The following is an 18,568-nucleotide window of genomic DNA, read 5'->3' as shown; positions in this document are numbered from 1 at the left end:
AAAACCAAGAAGGCAGAAGGAAAAGAATGATTCGGGCAAAATAGAGAAGAAAAGAGTGGAGAATTGAGAAAGAGGAAAGATAAATGAAACGGGAAACAAAGAAATGGAGAGAGAGAGAGAGAGAGAGAGAGAGAGAGAGAGAGAGAGAGAGAATATATAATGTGACACAGAATATGAATGAAAATAGAATAGGAAAGAAGAAAATATAGGAAGAAGAAATACTGTAAAAGAAATAAATTGTAAGGAAAGTAATAATAACGAGACATGATAAAGTAGAGTGAGAATGTGTGATAGGAGTAGAATGAGAATGAGAAAATTAATGAAACAGAATAACTTGCACTGATTATAGAAGAAAATGAGGGAAAAATGAAATATTACAAAAGACTCATAAAACTGCCCATGGGAATACTTACTTAACCTCTACGAAAGGCCACGGACGAGACTATAGTCAAATTCTAGTGAGTATTTTTTTCCACGTTCATGGTGCAGAAGCTTTCCCAAACTATCACTATAGGCCCATAAAACTACCCATGGAAATACTAACACAACCTCCAAATGTGTGTGTCTGTGTGTGTGTGTGTGTGTGTGTGTGTGTGTGTGTGTGTGTGTGTGTGTGTGTGTGTGTGTGTGTGTGTGTGTGTGTGTGTGTGTGTGTGTGGTCATCCTCTCTTAGCAGTTTTGGTGAAACTTTCTCTGTTGCGCTAGACATATCGAAAGCCTTCGATAGAGTCTGGAACCAGTCTTTGCTTTCTAAACTGCCCTCTTTCGGATTCTATCCCTCTCTCTGTTCCTTTATCTCCAGTTTCCTTTCCGGCCATTCTATCTCTGCGGTGGTAGACGGTCACTGCTCTTCCCCTATCAACAGTGGCGTTCCACAGGGCTCTGTCCTATCACCCACTCTGTTTCTGTTATTCATCAATGATCTTCTTTCCATAACAAACTGTCCTGCCCTGACTCCACTCTGCATTATTCAACTTCTTTCAATAGAAGACCCTCTCAACAGGAAGTACACGACTCCAGACTGGAGGCTGCAGAACGCTTAACCTCAGACCTTGCAATCATTTCCGACTGGGGCAGAAGGAACCTTAAGTCCTTCAATGCCTCAAAAACTCAATTACTCCACCTATCAACTCGACACAATCTTCCAAACACCTACCCCCTATTCTTCGACAACACTCAGCTGTCATCCTCGGTCTATCCTTAACTCAAAATCTCAACTGGAAACTTCATATCTCCTCTCTCGCTAAATCAGCTTCCTCGAGGTTGGGCGTTCTGTATCGTCTCCGCCAGTTCTTCTCCCCCGCGGAGTTGCTATCCGTGTACAGGGGCCTTGTCCGCCCTCGTATGGAGTATGCATCTCACGTGTGGGGAGGCTCCACTCACACAGCTCTTCTGGACAGAGTGTAGTCTAAGGCTCTTCGTCTCATCAGCTCTCCTCCTCCTACTGATAGTCTTCTACCTCTTAAATTCCGCCGCGATGTTGCCTCTCTTTCTATCTTTTATCGATATTTCCACGTTGACTGCTCTTCTGAACTTGCTAACTGCATGCCTCCCCCCCTCCCGCGGCCCCGCTGCACACGACTTTCTACTCATGCTCATCCCTATACTGTCCAAACCCCTTATGCAAGAGTTAACCAGCATCTCCACTCTTTCATCCCTCACGCTGGTAAACTCTGGAACAATCTTCCTTCATCTGTATTTCCTCCTGCCTACGACTTGAACTCTTTCAAAAGGAGGGTATCAGGACACCTCTCCTCCCGAAATTGACCTTTCTTTCGGCCACCTCTTTTGATTCTTTTTTGGGAGCAGCGAGTAGCGTGCTATTTTTTATTATTGTTTTCTTTTTTTTGTGCCCTTGAGCTGTCTCCTTTGTTGTCACAACATCCCCTCACTGCACACTACACCCTCCTCCTCCTCCTCCTCCTCCTCCTCCTCCTCCTCCTCTTCCTCCTCTTCCTCCTACTCCTCCTCTTCCTCAGAACCCGATAAGAATTCACTGAAAACTAATTCCCCGGAGACAATCCTCAGTAACTGGATATCTGCAGAGTCAACTAATCAATGATCGGGTCCTCGGCCACAGACAACCACGATATGCACCGAGGAAGGACGGGAGGAAGGCAGGCAACCAAAGGGACAGAGCTTGGTGGGGAGGAAGGCAACCACAGTGACGGATCTTGGTGGAGAGGTGTTGTTCTTATCTTGGCTACTTCGACTCTTGTGAAGAAGGTTAATCGTGATGTGAAGAGCGCCTGGAGGGTCACTGAGGTCTTTTGAGGGTCTCTTTAGAACAATGATGGCGATAGACTTAATCAACAATGTGCTTGTAAGGGAGAAAAGGATCACGTGTTTTTTTTTTTTTTTTGTAAGTGAGGTCCATATTCTTAAACGTTTCGGATCTTATACATCCACATATCGTAAGGCTTTCGTAGAGGTTGTGTTAGTATTTCCACGGATAGTTTTAACCCGGTAGCAGCGACGGGACAAATTTGTGGCTTTACCGTGTAGCAGCGACGGGGCATGCTATAAACCCCCCAAAATAGATGATACATAAACTGATCACAAATGCTTTGACATATATTATGAAATGGTTTGTGTGAGTGATGATTTTTTCTCATTTTCTCGCTTACAGGGACCATTAAGAAACATGATCCCTGCTACTGGGTTAAAAGCCTAATGATAGTTTAACAAGGCTTCTGCACTGTGAATGTTAGAAAATACTCATGAGAACCCGACTAATCTCCTTTGTGGCTCTTGGAAACAGATGTTATGAGAACCGAAAACATCTACGAACACGGGCATAAGTCTGTATCCCATTTATAAAACTTTTCACGTAACATCTTTTCCACACACGCTTTTAACATGCTTTTCTTCCCTTCCTCCTAGTCCCTGTTTGCTTCGGAGCCAATCACAGGTCTCGCAAACATCAAACACGGAAAACAAGGCAACAGTAAGTGACGGGAGTACAAATATGAAGCTCTGTTACTTTGATATTAGAAAGGCCGGGTGTATAAGACGTAAAGCTTGTATGTAAAGTTTATTCGAAGTTGGAGTCCATGGCCACCGTTCCTAAAGGGTTGAAGGCGAAGGGTATTTGATATGAGAGGCGGGTTATGTGTTGTAAAGGTATTCGTGATAGTAGTAGTGGTGGTGGTAGTAGTAGTAGTAGTAGTAGTAGTAGTAGTAGTAGTAGTAGTAGTAGTAGAAGAAGAAAAGAAAGTCGAAAAGAAGAAGAAGAAGAAGAAGAAGAAGAAGAAGAAGAAGATGAAGATGAAGAAGAAGAAGAAGAAAATGAGGAGGAAGAAGAAGAAAAGTAGAAAAAGAAGTAGTAGTAATAGTATTAGTAGTTGAAATAGGAGTAGTAGTAGTAGTAGTAGTAGTAGGAGGAGGAGGAGGAGGAGGAGGAAGAGTCGGAGGAGGAGGAAGAGGAAATAAATCTAAGACAGCAACACTCCATCAACCAGCAAGCACTACCATTACTACTACAACAACTAAAACTATTACACACAGAACAACAAACACATATCAGCAACAGAAACAACCACACACATCCTCATTCCTCTTGCCTTAATCCACTCCCCAGGCTCATGAATTTCGCCGCCCGCCTCCCCACGTAACGCTGCTATGGTCCCTCTCACCCTGACTCCCCAGCCCCCGACACGCTCCAATTACACTCCCCTGCTGACTGATCGAGCTGGGAAATGACTGACCACCTTCCAGACTGATTAAGCGATTTACGACCTGATACAAGAGGCATGATTCTCACCTTACAATTATTAGCTATCTCGGCCATCACTCTAGTTCATGTTTCCTTCGCAAGACAGATTTAAAATGAATGTAACGTAAAGTAAAGCAGAGTAAAGTAAAGTAAAGCAAAGTAAAGTAAAGCAAAGTAAAGCAAAGCAAAGAACAGTAAAGAAAAATAAAGTAAAGCAAAGTAAAGCATGGCAATGCAAAGTAACGTAAAATAAAGCAAAGTAAATCAAAGCAAAGTAAGGCAAAGTAAAGTAAAGCAGACAAAAATAAAGTAAAACAAAGTAAAATAAACCGAATCAAAGTAAAGCAAAGTACAGTAAAGTAAAATAAAGCAAAGTAAAGTGAAGCAAAGCAAAATAAAGCAAAGCAAAGTGAAGCAAAGCAAAGTAAAACAAAAAGTAAAGTAAAGTAAAATAAACCAAGTAAAGTAGAGGAGGCTGCTGGCGCTGCTCCTGTAAATACTTAATAAATTGGCCGAAAGCGGTCAAAATCGGATAGAGTGATGTCTTGATACTTCCCTCTTGAAAGCGTTTAAGTCGTAGGAAGGAGGAAATACAGGCAAAGGAAATCCGTATCAAACCCAGTAAGAAACATAAATCTGAATAATTCTAGACACTTCAGAGTAGATTGAAGGCCGTAAAGTGTCTCACGGTAACACCAACTTCACACACACTGGCTGCACTGTATCCTGGCTAACATTCTTGAGTAGTGTGGACTACGTAAAGTGGTGAGGTGCAAGGCTAGCCTATCATTGTGCCATTTAAATACTGTATTGAGTTGGTCGAGACGCGCAACACAGATAACAGAACAGCTACTAGAAAGACTCCGATCTAGTTTGAGAAGAACAAAAAGATAAAATGTACTGTTTGTCGTGTACGGCTTGTACTTTATTGAACGCGCATCGGACGAAACAACGACGATTTTCCTTGTTCGAGAAAAGCAGCAGCCACGTCCAAGAAAAGCTGACCACACAACTATGACCATTAACAAAGAAATAACGGGATTCCTAACGCCGTGACGCTACAAAAGAGGAGCTGAGGGAAGGGAAGGGAAGGAAGCTGAGGACAAGGGAAGGGCGGAGGGTAAGCGGGGTTCAGGGAGGGGAAAAAAAAAAAAAAAATGTACCCACTTCAATACACTAAATGGAACACCGAACTAATGCAGCGGGTCGTCGCCTAATGTAGCGTCTGATGTTGCGTCGTCTGCTGTAGCGTCTAATGTAGTGAGTCTTTGGTCCGTATCATTAAAACGCATCGGGTTCCCATTACGACTATTTCCCAAGGCCACAGAGAAAACTGACCGGGTTTTCATTGCTTATTTTCCCGTTCAAGGTCCAGAGGTCGTGTAAAATTATCACTACAATCACAAAACAGTCCAAGTAAATACCAGCAACTTCTACGAGAGGCTTTTCCAACAGGCGAACTGAGGCGCCGATACGTTTGAGAATACTGTTTTTTGTCTACTGCAGCGTCTAATGTAGTTTTTATTTTTTTTTACAACAAAGGAGACAGCTCAAGGGCACACAAAAAAGGAAACAATAATAAAAAAAAGCCCGCTACTCGAAGCTCCTAAAAAAAAAGAATCAAAAGAGGTGGCCGAAAGAGAGGTCAATTTCGGGAGGAGAGGAGTCGGTTGTCGTCTCTTGTCTACAACTGTGAATGAGAACTCACACACGAGGAAGTTGATTTGGACGGCGAAAAACAGGAAGCCGGCAGCGTGGAGCGATGTGCCATGTCTCCTCTGTAATAACAGTGATAAAGACGCAATGTAATCAATCCCAAAGCTTCGTCTTCCAAACAAGCAAGGTACATAGTTAAGTGAAGGACGCCAGTGGAACATAAGGGCAGCAGAGAGCTTTCGTCTCCTTTGTACATCCATGATAGAGCACCAATGTCTTCCAAACAAGCAAGGTACATAGTTAAGGAGGAGAGGGAAGAACGGCGGTGGAACATAAGGGTGGCAGTGGGCTATCGTCTCCTTTGTACATTCATGATAGAGCACCAATGTGATCCAAGAACCGCGTCCCACAAACACGAGGACCAGTAGCTCAGGAGGAGGGCGGCGGAGGGGCGGGAGAGCGGTGACGATGGGTTTTCATCTCTTCTATAGAGCTATGATAGATAACCAGCAAATATTATCCACGAGTCTTCCCACAAACAAGGTAACTAAGAAGGACGGCCGGGGAGGAGGAATGTGAAGGCGGCTGCGGCGGGTGGGTTTTCATCTTATCTTACGACTAGGAAGGATAACCAGTATAATCCCACGTCCACGTCCCACAAAACAAGGTAGAGAGGGACAGCGGGGTAGTAGGAGCGTGGATGTGGGTGTCTCGTCTCCTCCGTACAACTAGGAAGGATGACCAATGTAATCCTTAAAACCTCGTCCCATAAATAGAAGGTAGAATAGAAGGACGGTGAGGTAGGCAGGTTGAGGGAGGTAGCGGGTCTTCATGTCCTCTATAAAACTAAAGAGATAACCAATAGAATCCCACAGTAAGAGAGAAGTAGCAGGTCCTCGTCTCTATTCTACTGTGATAAGAGAATCAATACCATTCACTATAGCCACGTCCCACACAAGCAAGGTACAGTAGCTAAGGCGGGCGGCGGGGTAGTATTAGCGTGGGGTGTGTGGGTGTCTGTCTCCTCCGTACCGCCGTGACGAATGAGCGTAGGAGACACCACTCAATTAATTCTCCCTTTATTACTTTTGTGGTGCGTCTTTACACGTCCCCAGCGGCGGGCGGTGAAAAATGGCGGCTATTACGTCCTAGTGAGCAGGAGAGAGAGAGAGAGAGAGAGAGAGAGAGAGAGAGAGAGAGAGAGAGAGAGAGAGAGAGAGAATATTAATGGTGGTATAGTGGTGTGAGTGAGTCATGTTGTTGGTAGTAGTAAAAGTAGTAGTAGTAGTTGTAGTAGTAGTAGTAGTAGTAGTCGTAGTTGTAGTAGTAGTAGTAGTAGTAGTAGTAGTAGTAGTCAGAATCATTCGTCAGTAATCACAAAAACAAACATAAGAACGACCCCAAAAAACTACTCATCACGCTCCTGGAAATAAAAACGTGATTGCGATTGGAAAGGATAATACCGAATTAAAAACTGAAAATACTTAGAACGCGCGGGATGAAATACGATGAACTGAAGAAAAATTATAAAAAAAACTCCACTGACGATTCTCAATACAACGAATATGAAGTTACGATCGCAAATGGAGAAAGATAAAACATTGATCTTAAAAGTGACGCTATTTACGATGATGGGAGGATAAAACGTGATAAACCAAGGAGAGAAAGGAAATGAAAATTACACTGATGAAAGAAAGGGCTCACTGCTGGAAATGAACGAAGAGAGATAACGTTGATCTTAAAAGTGACAATATTTACGATGGGGAGGATGAAATGTGATGATCGGAGGAGAGAGTGATGGTTCCCGGGGACAGTTTACTCACCAGCTGGAGAAGAGAGGTACGAGGGGGAGGAGGGGGGGAGGTCCTGCTGTATTCCAAGTCACGTACCTGGAAGAAGAAGAAGAAGAAGAGGAGATTTGTTGCCGAAGAAGAGGAGGAGGAGGAAGAGAAGAAGAAAAAAAGAACAAGAACAAGAAGAGATTAGGTGCGAGTTAAAGAACAAAAAGAAGAAAAGAAGATAATGATGAAGAGAGGATTAGTTGCCGAAGAAGAAGAGGAGGAGGAAGAAAAGAAGAAAATAAAGAAGAAAAGCAAGATGAGATTAGCTGCCGAGAAAAAAGAACAAGAAGAAGAAAAAGATTATGATGAGGGGATTAGTTACCGAAGAAGAAGAAGAAAAGAAGAAAAAGAAGAAGAGGGAAGGCGGTGGCAGAGTAGTCAGCGTGCGGGCGTGGTGAGACAGTGGACCTAAGTTCGAGTTCCACTGATACACGCTCAACCATCGAGTGTCTGAAGATTATCCACACGCTGCCCAGACCTTCAATCAACACTAACTTCAGCGACTTCCGTCAAGAGGAGCACCGGGGGGCAGCACAGGCCAAGCAAGAGTCACACATCACGGCAGCCACTATAAAAAAAAATTCGCGTGCGCCGCTAACGGGCTGGGGTCGCCCATGAGATCCAACAATATAGTCCCCGAAAAAGTTGTCGAAGAAGAAGAAGAAGAAGAAGAAGAAGAAGAAAAAGAAAAAGAAAAAGAAGGAGAAGAAGAAGAAGAAGAAGGAGAAGGAGGAGGAGAATAAGAAGAATGAGAAGAGGAAGAAGAAGAAGAAGGAGAAGAAGAAGAAGAAGAAGAAGAAGAAAAAGAAGAAAAAGAAAAAGATGAAGACGGAGGAGAAGAAGAAGAAGAAGAAGATTAGTTACCGACGCGTCATTACTCTTTGCGGAAGGAAATTAAAGCGTTGCTTGACGTCTTACATTTTTGGTGGTCTGTATTTGTCTTTAATCTGCCTTTTTTTTCCCTTCATTTGTCTCTCCGTGCTGCCTTTCACCTTTTATATTCCTTTCGTTTATCTATCTATCTATAAATAAACTATCTATTATTATTCGTCGATGGATAATAGTTTTCTAAACAGAATTCAACATAAAACTTCAATTTCAATAAACAAAAACAAAAACTAGACTAAACTAAAATAAAACAAAAATAAAATCACAAACTGCCACTCTCAAAGGCAACACGTGACTCCCAACTTTAAGGAAACGCCTAAAATTCCACGTGCAATCTATTATTTTTTTTCCTTTGTGATCTTTTCCGAGGCTACAATTTAAATCCTTCTACTTACTTTTCATTCACCTAAAATTTCGAGCATTGCCTCCGATTATTTCCCGGCGGCGGCAGGTTTTCATTTTAAGTTTTGGGGCGGGTAGTTTAATGAGCCTAGTGATATTTTAGCAAGTCTTCTGCACCATGAACATGAAAAACACTCAAAAGAACCCGACCAACCTCTTTGTGGCCTTTGGAATTAGCCAAGAGCGTTTGAGTATGTGGGCCTTTGTATAGACTGTAGGTATTCAAAGGGTAGTGTTGTGGCCCTAGAGATAGTTTGACAAGGCTTCTGCTTCATGGACGTGAAAAGCCACTCATGGTACAGAGGAAGGGTCAAAGTATCACCAGGGTCATAAGTCACCCTTGAAAGAAACTCCTACGAAAGCCTTGCCAAATATGTGAGCTTACGTGCCGAAATGTTTAAGAAAATTTAAGCCTTGTGAGAGTAACAGTTCCGGCAGCAGCCAAGTCCAGTCATGTACAGTCGGCTATAGAGTAGTGTCACACTGTCCAGTAAGTTTCGTTCAGAAAGCGACATCTGGCAACCCCTCCACGCGATATGAAAATTATTATATCCTATCGAAATCGTACTGTTGTGGTGATCGGTGGTCACAGGTGCACTCTCCATAATTTTAAGATAGATATTTATCAAAAGTGTCCGTCGCTAACGCTTAATAAATATTTTTTCTTTAGGCTCTGTCGCTACATTTTGACACGAGCTTTAAGTTTCGTTCAAATTTAGCCAAGAGCAATTCTAAGTTGTTTATCAAACTATGATACATTTAAAAATATACTGCACTTATTAGGGGAAATTGTTATGCCTTTTAACCAAAAACAAAAAATCCCTGAGAGCCGAGATCTTGTTCTTTATAAAAAAAAAAATTATACGTAATAATAGGCTATAAACCAGGCATCACCAAATGGCGGACCCCGGTCCGGATCCGGACCGAGTGATGGTTCTGTCCGGACCCGTGACCAATCTGCGGCCGGGTGACAGCGGGGAGGGAGGGTGTGGCGGGTGGCGGGGCGCCATGCAACGCTGGCGGGTGTCAACAGGCCAGTGAGAGCGTGAACACTCAATTTCCTGCAGTAGGAAGGTCAAGCTAATATGCAGGGTGGCAGGTATGACCAAAGGGCGTGGTGGGTATCTGGGTGGCATGCACCTTTCACCATGGTGACGAGGTGGTGGACGGTGGCAGCCAGCAGGCGACCCGCGGGCCGGGGAGAGTGTGGGGGTGGGGGTGCGCGCGGGGGTGGAGAGCGTTCGAGCGTGCTGCCTTGACCTTGCGCTCTCAGTGCACCACAGCAGAGAGGAAGAGACAGATGAGAGCATGGCTTGCTCCAAAAGACGCAAAGTTGATGCGGAAAACCGTTGTTTCAAAGAGGAATGGACAGATAAATTTTTGTTCATTCTTCCTGCAAACTCCAAACCAGTGTGCCTCATCTGCTCCGAAAGCGTGGCACTAATTAAAAGTGGCAACGTGAAGCGCCACTACGAATCTAAGCACAGCTCATTTGAGCAAAGTTATCCCTTGAAGTCTGAGCTGAGGGCACGCAAAATAACCGAACTGCAAGCCCAGTATGACAGATCGACCCGACTCATCACGCATACATTTACAGCCCAGCAACGTGCAAACGAATGCTCACTAAAGGTATCATGGATTTTGGGGCAACATAAAAAACCTTTTAGTGATGGGACAGTAGTGAAGGAGTGCTTAAACGCTGTTGCTGAGACACTGTTTGAGGGAAAACAAAAGGACGACATGTGTGAAAAAATCAAACAAATCCCGATGTCAGCTTCAACAGCAACTAGAAAATCTGAAATATTAGCAGATGATGTACTGGCACAGCTTGATGCTGCAATTCAGAGTGCACCATGCATATCTTTGGCCATTGATGAGTCTACAGATGTTACTGATAATGCCCAGCTTTTGGTGTATGTGAGATTTTGTAACAAAGATAAGAAGGAGATCTGTGAGGACCTGCTGGGTGTAACACCACTGGAAACACACACAAGAGGAGAGGACATATATGCAGCAATAAAAGAGATGCTGAGGAAGAGGGGCATAGATCTGAAGCAGGTTGTCTCTGTCACCACAGATGGTGCTCCTGCCATGATGGGAAAAGAGAGGGGGGCTGAGTCCCGGATGAAAGAGGACAACCCAGATCTTCTTGCATACCACTGTCTCATCCATCAGACTGTTCTGTGTGCCACTCTATCACAACATTTTGCTGAAGTAATGAACACAGTGATGAAACTCATCAACTTCCTTAGGGCATCCTCATCCCTTCAGCATCGCCTCCTGAGAGAATTCCTGGCAGATGTTGAGGCAAATGCCAATGACCTGCTACTGCACAACAATGTGAGGTGGCTGAGCAAAGGAAATGCACTGGGACGTTTCTGGTCTGTTCGAGAAGAAATTGCAGCTTTCTTAGAGCAGGTCAAGAGTCAGAGAGCAACACAGTTTCACTTTTCTGCAAGATGTGCACAAGATGAACATGGTTGCCTTTTTGGTTGACATTACATCACATCTTAATGAGCTCAATGTAAAGCTGCAGGGCCAGAACAACACAGTTGCTGATTTGATGACAGCTATTCACTCTTTCCAGAGGAAGCTGGACATTTTTAAAGATCTTGAAGGAGGGTGTGAACACTTCCCAAAACTGCAGGAACAGATCCAGGGTGAGAGAGACGTTTATCCTTATGTTGACTTCATAGACAAGCTGATTGGAAACTTCAGTAAAAGGTTCAACAGCTCCAGCCTTGGGCAGCAGCTCCTCCTGCTAATCCAGAATCCTTTCCTCATCAGAGAAGTCAGAGGATTTTCGAAGGAAGTGACACAGACATTCAAGTGGGCACATGCAGGATCTCTACAGCTTGAGCTCATTGATCTGCAAGGAAATGCTCCATTAAGAGAGCATTTTGAGGCAACTGACCCTGCTACTTTCTGGCTACAGACTGTGTCTGAGAGTGTGTTCCCTGGTCTCACCAAAGTAGCACTGCACACCTTGACTATGTTTGGATCGACTTACAGCTGTGAGTCAGCTTTTTCCACTATGAACATTATCAAAAACAAGAACCGTTCAAGGCTCACCAACGAACACCTACATGTCTGCATGAGAATGGCACTGACTCCATTCCAACCAAGATTTAAATCACTGGCAGGGCAGTCCCATGCCCATTTCTCTCATTAAGAAAAGTAAAAAAAAAAGAATAACTAAAAGAGGTGGTGTTCAAAGTTCTGTTTGCATTTTTTTCCTAAAAGAGGCACTTTTTATTTATTGTTTTCTGAAGATGTTGAATTTTTTTACTTGAAAAGGAAGCCTTCACTTTTGTTATGCTGAGATCTCTGTAAGAAAAAAAGAGAAAAATGTTTAGTCAATACTTTGTTTGCACATGTTTTTCCTAAAAGAGGCACTTTTTATTTATTGTTTTCTGAAGATGTTGAATTTTTTTTTTAACTGGAATAGTAGGCTTTCAATTTTTAGGCTGGGACATCTTCAAGAAAAAAAATAAAAGTTCTGTTTGCATTTTTTTTCCTAAAAGAGGCACTTTTTTTTATTGTTTTCTGAAGATGTTGAATTTTTTTACTTGAAAAGGAAGCCTTCACTTTTGTTATGCTGAGATCTCTGTAAGAAAAAAAGAGAAAAATGTTTAGTCAATACTTTGCACATGTTTTTCCTAAAGAAGCCACTTTTTATTTATTGTTTTCTGAAGATGTTGACTTTTTTTTTTAACTTGAATAGTAGGCTTTCAATTTTTAGGCTGGGACATCTTCAAGAAAAAAAATAAAACTTTAATCAATGCTATGTTTGCACATATTCTTTTTCCTAAAAGAGCCACTTTTTATTCATTTTCTCCTGATGATGTTGACTGTTTTACTTGAAGTGTAGGCCTTTAATTCTTTAGGCTGGGACCTCATTAATTTGAGAGAAAAAAGGGTTTTTTGGCTCTGCTCGCAATTTATTTTATTCTGAGATTTCTGTTTTCTTTAATCTGAAATAAAGGCCTTAAATTTATTTGCCTGGGACTACTTTTATTTAGGGCAAAAGAGCTAGCTGTGCACTCTGTTAAACATTTCCTGCATTGAAAATAGACAATAAATACTGCTGAATCCATATGAAAATGTCGACATAGGGAACGGCTATAAGACACAAGCTGGACTTCCGTTCGGACCTTTTACTTGGGGGAAATTTTAAGAACTGGACCTCAGTGACTTTTAATTGAATACCCCTGCTATAAACGTTCACATGATGGCGCCGTCGACCGCGGGCCTTGACGGCTGGAGCAGCGATATTCTATCAAAGCCCTTATGTCCGCAGGCACTGCACTTGAGCTGTCACGTCAGTGGCTGTGGAAACGTATAATTTTTAATACCTAAAAAAATAGGAGAGAGAGAGAGAGAGAGAGAGAGAGAGAGAGAGAGAGAGAGAGAGAGAGGCTGGGTGGGGACGGGAGACATGTCCATCAGCGACAAGGGGTCAGCTAGTCAGCGACACACACACACACACACACACACACACACACACACACACACACACACGTATTTATACTTAGATATTACGTAATCTTCACGGAGAAATGATTTTAGATTTTTGATGATCTGAATTGTCTTTGAGGCTTTAGAGTGACGGGAATTAAGGCTGCGAGTTAAACAGACCCTCAAGCCTATTTGCTGTTTGATGGAAAGGAGCATTAGTCACTGCCTGCCTCTGTGAAGGACAGCATTGCACACGGTATTTTCAAAGTTTAATAAGAAAAAGTGTTTCAGACTGTTCGTGATGTTTTACCTCGCCATCATCATCATCATCATGTAGAAGACATTCATTATCGCATTTCTAAATTGAAGTCATGTAATCTGGTATATTTCTAACTACATTATATTATAATATAATATAATATTGTACAATATTATAATTTCACGGTCACACACACACGGTACACACTGAAACGCGTCACTAACATCGCCAGTGAATGCGCCACCGTGGTATAGTTGCCAGATACCGCTGCCAGGCTAAACATTCTGAAAACCGTGACACTACTCTCTAGCGTCGACTGTACCTCCCGTCACGCGACTCAGTACAACACAGCTTACACGTCGAGATTCCTGTCTCTCCTCAGCACGAGGCTTCGGTGACGTCAGGTGTGTGTTCTCGCCACTAAAGCCGCGAAAACTTACTCAGCACTGATGCACGGACACTTTTCTTCCTCGCCAAGTGATTCAGGGGTGACTTTTTTTTTTTTTTTTTTACATGTGGCCTCTAGCGCCGATAGGCTATTACATAGGGGGCTGATAGTCGGCCGACCCCGCCATAGCGCAGGCAATCGTTTACAGTGGCGCCATTATTATTGGCTCATGCTGCCCCCCAGATTTCACCTTGATTTCACTTGCACAGCTTCTTCTAGAGTTCGGGTTGATGGGTGGTCTTCATGACAGCATGTGGGTAGTCTTAGGCCACTCGGCGGTGAACGAAAAATCCCAGGTGGTTAGCGGCGGATTCGAACCCACATCATAGACAACGCGCCGAATGCGGGGCTCAGCAGACTTTTGTGGTGTTTGCTATTCGCCGAGGCAGCATTTAATCCTTTTGTGTTCGGCTCTGATGCCTTTTTTAACCCGGTAAATACGTCCATTGTAAGCGTCATATCCGTGCACTCAATACACTGACAAATGCGTGCTGTCCATTACTGCAACACTCACATTCGTGCATCAGTTTCAATAATGGCGCCGCTCCACTACCACAACACGACTGCGAATAAAAAAAATGGACCGAGCATTGACTAGTAAGTTGTCAATGCCGGGTTTTACAAAGGCCAGATTCTGCTTGAACTTTTGTCGTTAAAAGTAGTAACTCTCGTTTTTAGCTGCAGGGAACATAGATAAACATATGATGAGAGAGAGAGAGAGAGAGAGAGAGAGAGAGAGAGAGAGAGAGAGAGAGAGAGAGAGAGAGAGAGAGAGAGAGAGAGAATTATATAAACCGAATTCCATATGCTTGTTACGGTCAATAAACTTACATATCTGTGTGTGTGTGTGTGTGTGTGTGTGTGTGTGTGTGTGTGTGTGTGTGTATCGCAGGACTCTCTTCACATTCCTCCCAACATTCACTAACCCTTACTCTGACAAACCATCGCCTTTACTTTTCTTTTAACGTATTTCTATTTTCACTTGTATTTAGTTGACGCAGAAGTTGTTTATGAGTTCCAGACTGCTCCGGCTTCTCTGCACACGGCTTCCCAACCTTCACTAACCCTTCGCTCTGACAAAGTAACGTTAATGCATGGCTATAGTTACACGTATGTACTTTACCTTGGAGCTGTGTTTTCTGTAAGTTTCACACTGCTCAGGCTTCTCTTAACACTCCTCCCAAACATTCACTGACCCTTCACCACGAGAAACTAACGTCTTTCCTCATTAATTCCTAGGTATTGTTACGTGTATTTGCTTTACCTTGGAGCTGTGTTTTCTATAAGATTCAGACAACTCAGGCTTATCTTAACACTCCTCCCAAACATTCACTGACCCTTCATCATGAGAAACTAACGTCTTTCCTCATTAATTAATTCATAGGTACTGTTACGTGTATTTACTTTACCTTGGAGCTGTGTTTTCTATAAGATTCAGACAGCTCAGGCTTCTCTTAACACTCCTCTCTAACATTCACTAACCCTCCACCATGAGGAACTAACGTCTTTCCTCATTAATTAATTCATAGGTATTGTTACGTGTATTTGCTTTACCTTGGAGCTGTGTTTTCTGTAAGTTTCAGACAGATCAGGGTTCTCTCTACACTCCTCCCTAACATTCACTAACCTTTCACCATGAGGAACTAACGTCTTTCCTCATTAATTAATTCACAGGTATTGTTACGTGTATTTACTTTACCTTGGAGCTGTGTTTTCTATAAGTTTCAGACAGCTCAGGGTTCTCTCTACACTCCTTCCAGACATTCAATGACCGTCCACACCGACAAGCCAACGTCCTTTCCTAACATTAGCTGCCAAGACCGAACACCAGCATCGTCCAGCCCCGTAACGTCCTCGGTCCCCTCAGCCCCTGCATCATCCGTCACCCGCCGCTCTTCTTCCCGCCGCCCAGCACGCAGCCAGTCCTTCGTTGTTTTTCCCCGGGCGCGGCAGGAGGGACAGCATTCACCAATATGTTAGAGCGACTCGCCGGCTGTCTGGGCACTTCTTCAATAAACAACTGAAGGAGAGAGAGAGAGGGAGAGAGGGAGGAAGCACAAGAAAGAAAAAATGGTTGTGAAACTGAGAACGGGGTGAAAAAAAAAATAGAAGGGAGGGGAGGAGGGAATTACACACACACACACACACACACACACACACACACACACACACGGAGACAGATAGATATAGATGTTTATTGACGGTTACATGCATATGGAATTCAGTTAACAAATCTCTCTCTCTCTCTCTCTCTCTCTCTCTCTCTCTCTCTCTCTCTCTCTCTCTCTCACACACACACACACACACACACACACACACACACACACACACACACACACACACACACACACACACACACACACACACACACACACACACACACACACACGCTTACACACACACACAAAAAAAAAAAAAAATCCCAGGTGTCCACTATCCTACCTGGCAAAGCAACACCTGCGCTGGCGGCGGCTGGCAGGAGGCTGGACACTTAATTTCAGACGCTTTCGGCTCCCACAACAACTATTTCCACAAAGGAGATTAGTCGGGTTCCCATGAGTGTTTTTCAGTCATAGTGAAGAAGCCTTGTCAAACTATCACTAGGCTCATAATACTACCCGTGGAAATGCTAACAGTTTCGACGAAAGCCTTATCATATGTAGGTGTGTAGACCCCGAAATGTCTGAGAATATAGGTCATGGGCTCCCTCACACACAGATGCTGCCGCCGTAAACTCTGCCTCACTGCCATACTTGGTTAACACCCTGACAGGCCACTCGATAGTACACTTTTTCACCATTCTTCGCCTATATATTTTACCTTTATTTTTACCTTTGTTTCCATTTTACCATAACTCTGAACCTGTCAGGGTAACGTTGTTTTTAGGGTGAATTACACGTGTTATTGATGCACGCAGTTACGAGGCACACGCTAGGACGAGGGTACACACACACACACACACACACACACAAACACACACACACACACACACACACACACACACACACACACACACACCTACACACACACACACACACACACAGACAGACAGACAGACACAGACATATCCATCCGCCCCCCCCCCGCCCACATACTCGTAGAAATACACACACACACACACACACACACACACACACACACACACACACTAACCCCCTCCCTCACCCTCACCCACGCCAAAACACACACACATACGGTACTCAGAAGGGCTGTTGGGGCTCACGTGTTCCCTGTCACATTGCTTCATATCATCACTGCCTCACCCTCGCCTCGCCTCGCCTCTCGTGACTCGCGGCAGTAAACAAGCCACACTGCTCGGCACCCACGCAACGCCGCTGGGTCGGTGTTCTCAGACGCTTCCTTCCGCCTCTCATATCAACTATTTCCTAAGGGTGCGTCCACACTGGCGATTTGTTGCCTACAGACAAGTTGAAAGCACTGTTGGAAACACCACAGCCGACATCTGGATACATATCGACAGCAATGTTTGGAGATATGTTTGTTACAATGTTGGGCAACATGTTAGCATTAAGAGGCAACTTGGTGGGGCCGTCCACACCAGATCTTTGCAGACTGACGGCCGTCGCTGTTGGTGTGGGTCTGTGTGTGTCTGCCCACATATCTCCACAACATTACCTCGTTCACACTAGGGCTACCAACATATCGCCCAACAGTTTTACCAACATTTCTTCAACAATTTGTTGTTGAACGACTTAATAACTTGTTGCCCAACATGTTCGTTTCGATGTTGCCAACATGTTTTGTCGCCAGTGTGGACGCACCTTAAGGCCAAAAAGGGAATCAGTCGGGTTCTAATGAGTCTTTTTTAGGTTCATGGTACAGAAGAAGGGTCACACTACCGCCAGAGTCATTAAACTATCCCGGGAAATGTTCAAAACTCCCATGAAAGCTTCGTCAAATGTGTGAGCGTTTGGGAGCCGAAATGTCTAAGAATATGACCCCTAGACTGCTGCAGGGTTGTAATAAGTGTTTTGTTAGGTTCATGGTACAGAAGAAGGGTCACACTACCACAAGAGTCATTAATCTACTGCAAGAAATTCTCAAAACTCCTATACACGAAAGCCTTGTCAAATGTATATGCTTGGGCGACGAAATGTTTAAGAATATGACCCTTAAGCTGCTGTAGAGTTGTAATAACTGTAATGTTAGGTTCATGGTACAGAAGAAGGGTCACACTACCACGAGTCATTAAACAATCGCTGGAAATTCTCAAAACTCCCATGAAAGCCTTGTCAAATGTATGTACTTGGGAGCCGAAATGTTTAAGAATGTGACCCCTAGACTGCTGAAGGGTTGTAATAAGTAATAAGAGGAAAGCGCCAAGGGCAAAATAAAGACATAAGAGGAAAGCGCCAAGGGCAAAATAAAGACACAAGAGGAAAGCGCCAAGGGCAAAATAAAGACATAAGAGGAAAGCGTCAAGGGCAAAATAAAGACATAAGAGGAAAGCGTCAAGGGCAAAATAAAGACATAAGAGGAAAGCGACAAGGGCAAAATAAAGACATAAGAGGAAAGCGTCAAGGGCAAAATAAAGACACAAGAGGAAAGCGTCAAGGGCAAAATAAAGACATAAGAGGAAAGCGCCAAGGGCAAAATAAAGACATAAGAGGAAAGCGACAAGGGCAAAATAAAGACATAAGAGGAAAGCGTCAAGGGCAAAATAAAGACACAAGAGGAAAGCGTCAAGGGCAAAATAAAGACACAAGAGGAAAGCGTCAAGGGCAAAATAAAGACAACAAAGAAAAAAAAGCCTCTAAAACTACAGCTAAGCAAAGAAAAAATGATAAGGCCATATTCTTAAAACACTTCGGCGCCCAGGCACATACATTTGACAAGGCTTTCGAAGGGGTTGTGGGCATTGCCAGGAGTAACTTTGTGAG

The sequence above is a fragment of the Eriocheir sinensis genome, unplaced genomic scaffold (assembly GCF_024679095.1).
Source record: "Eriocheir sinensis breed Jianghai 21 unplaced genomic scaffold, ASM2467909v1 Scaffold29, whole genome shotgun sequence".
NCBI lineage: Eukaryota > Metazoa > Arthropoda > Malacostraca > Decapoda > Varunidae > Eriocheir > Eriocheir sinensis.
Note: the sequence above shows the minus strand (reverse complement) of the source record.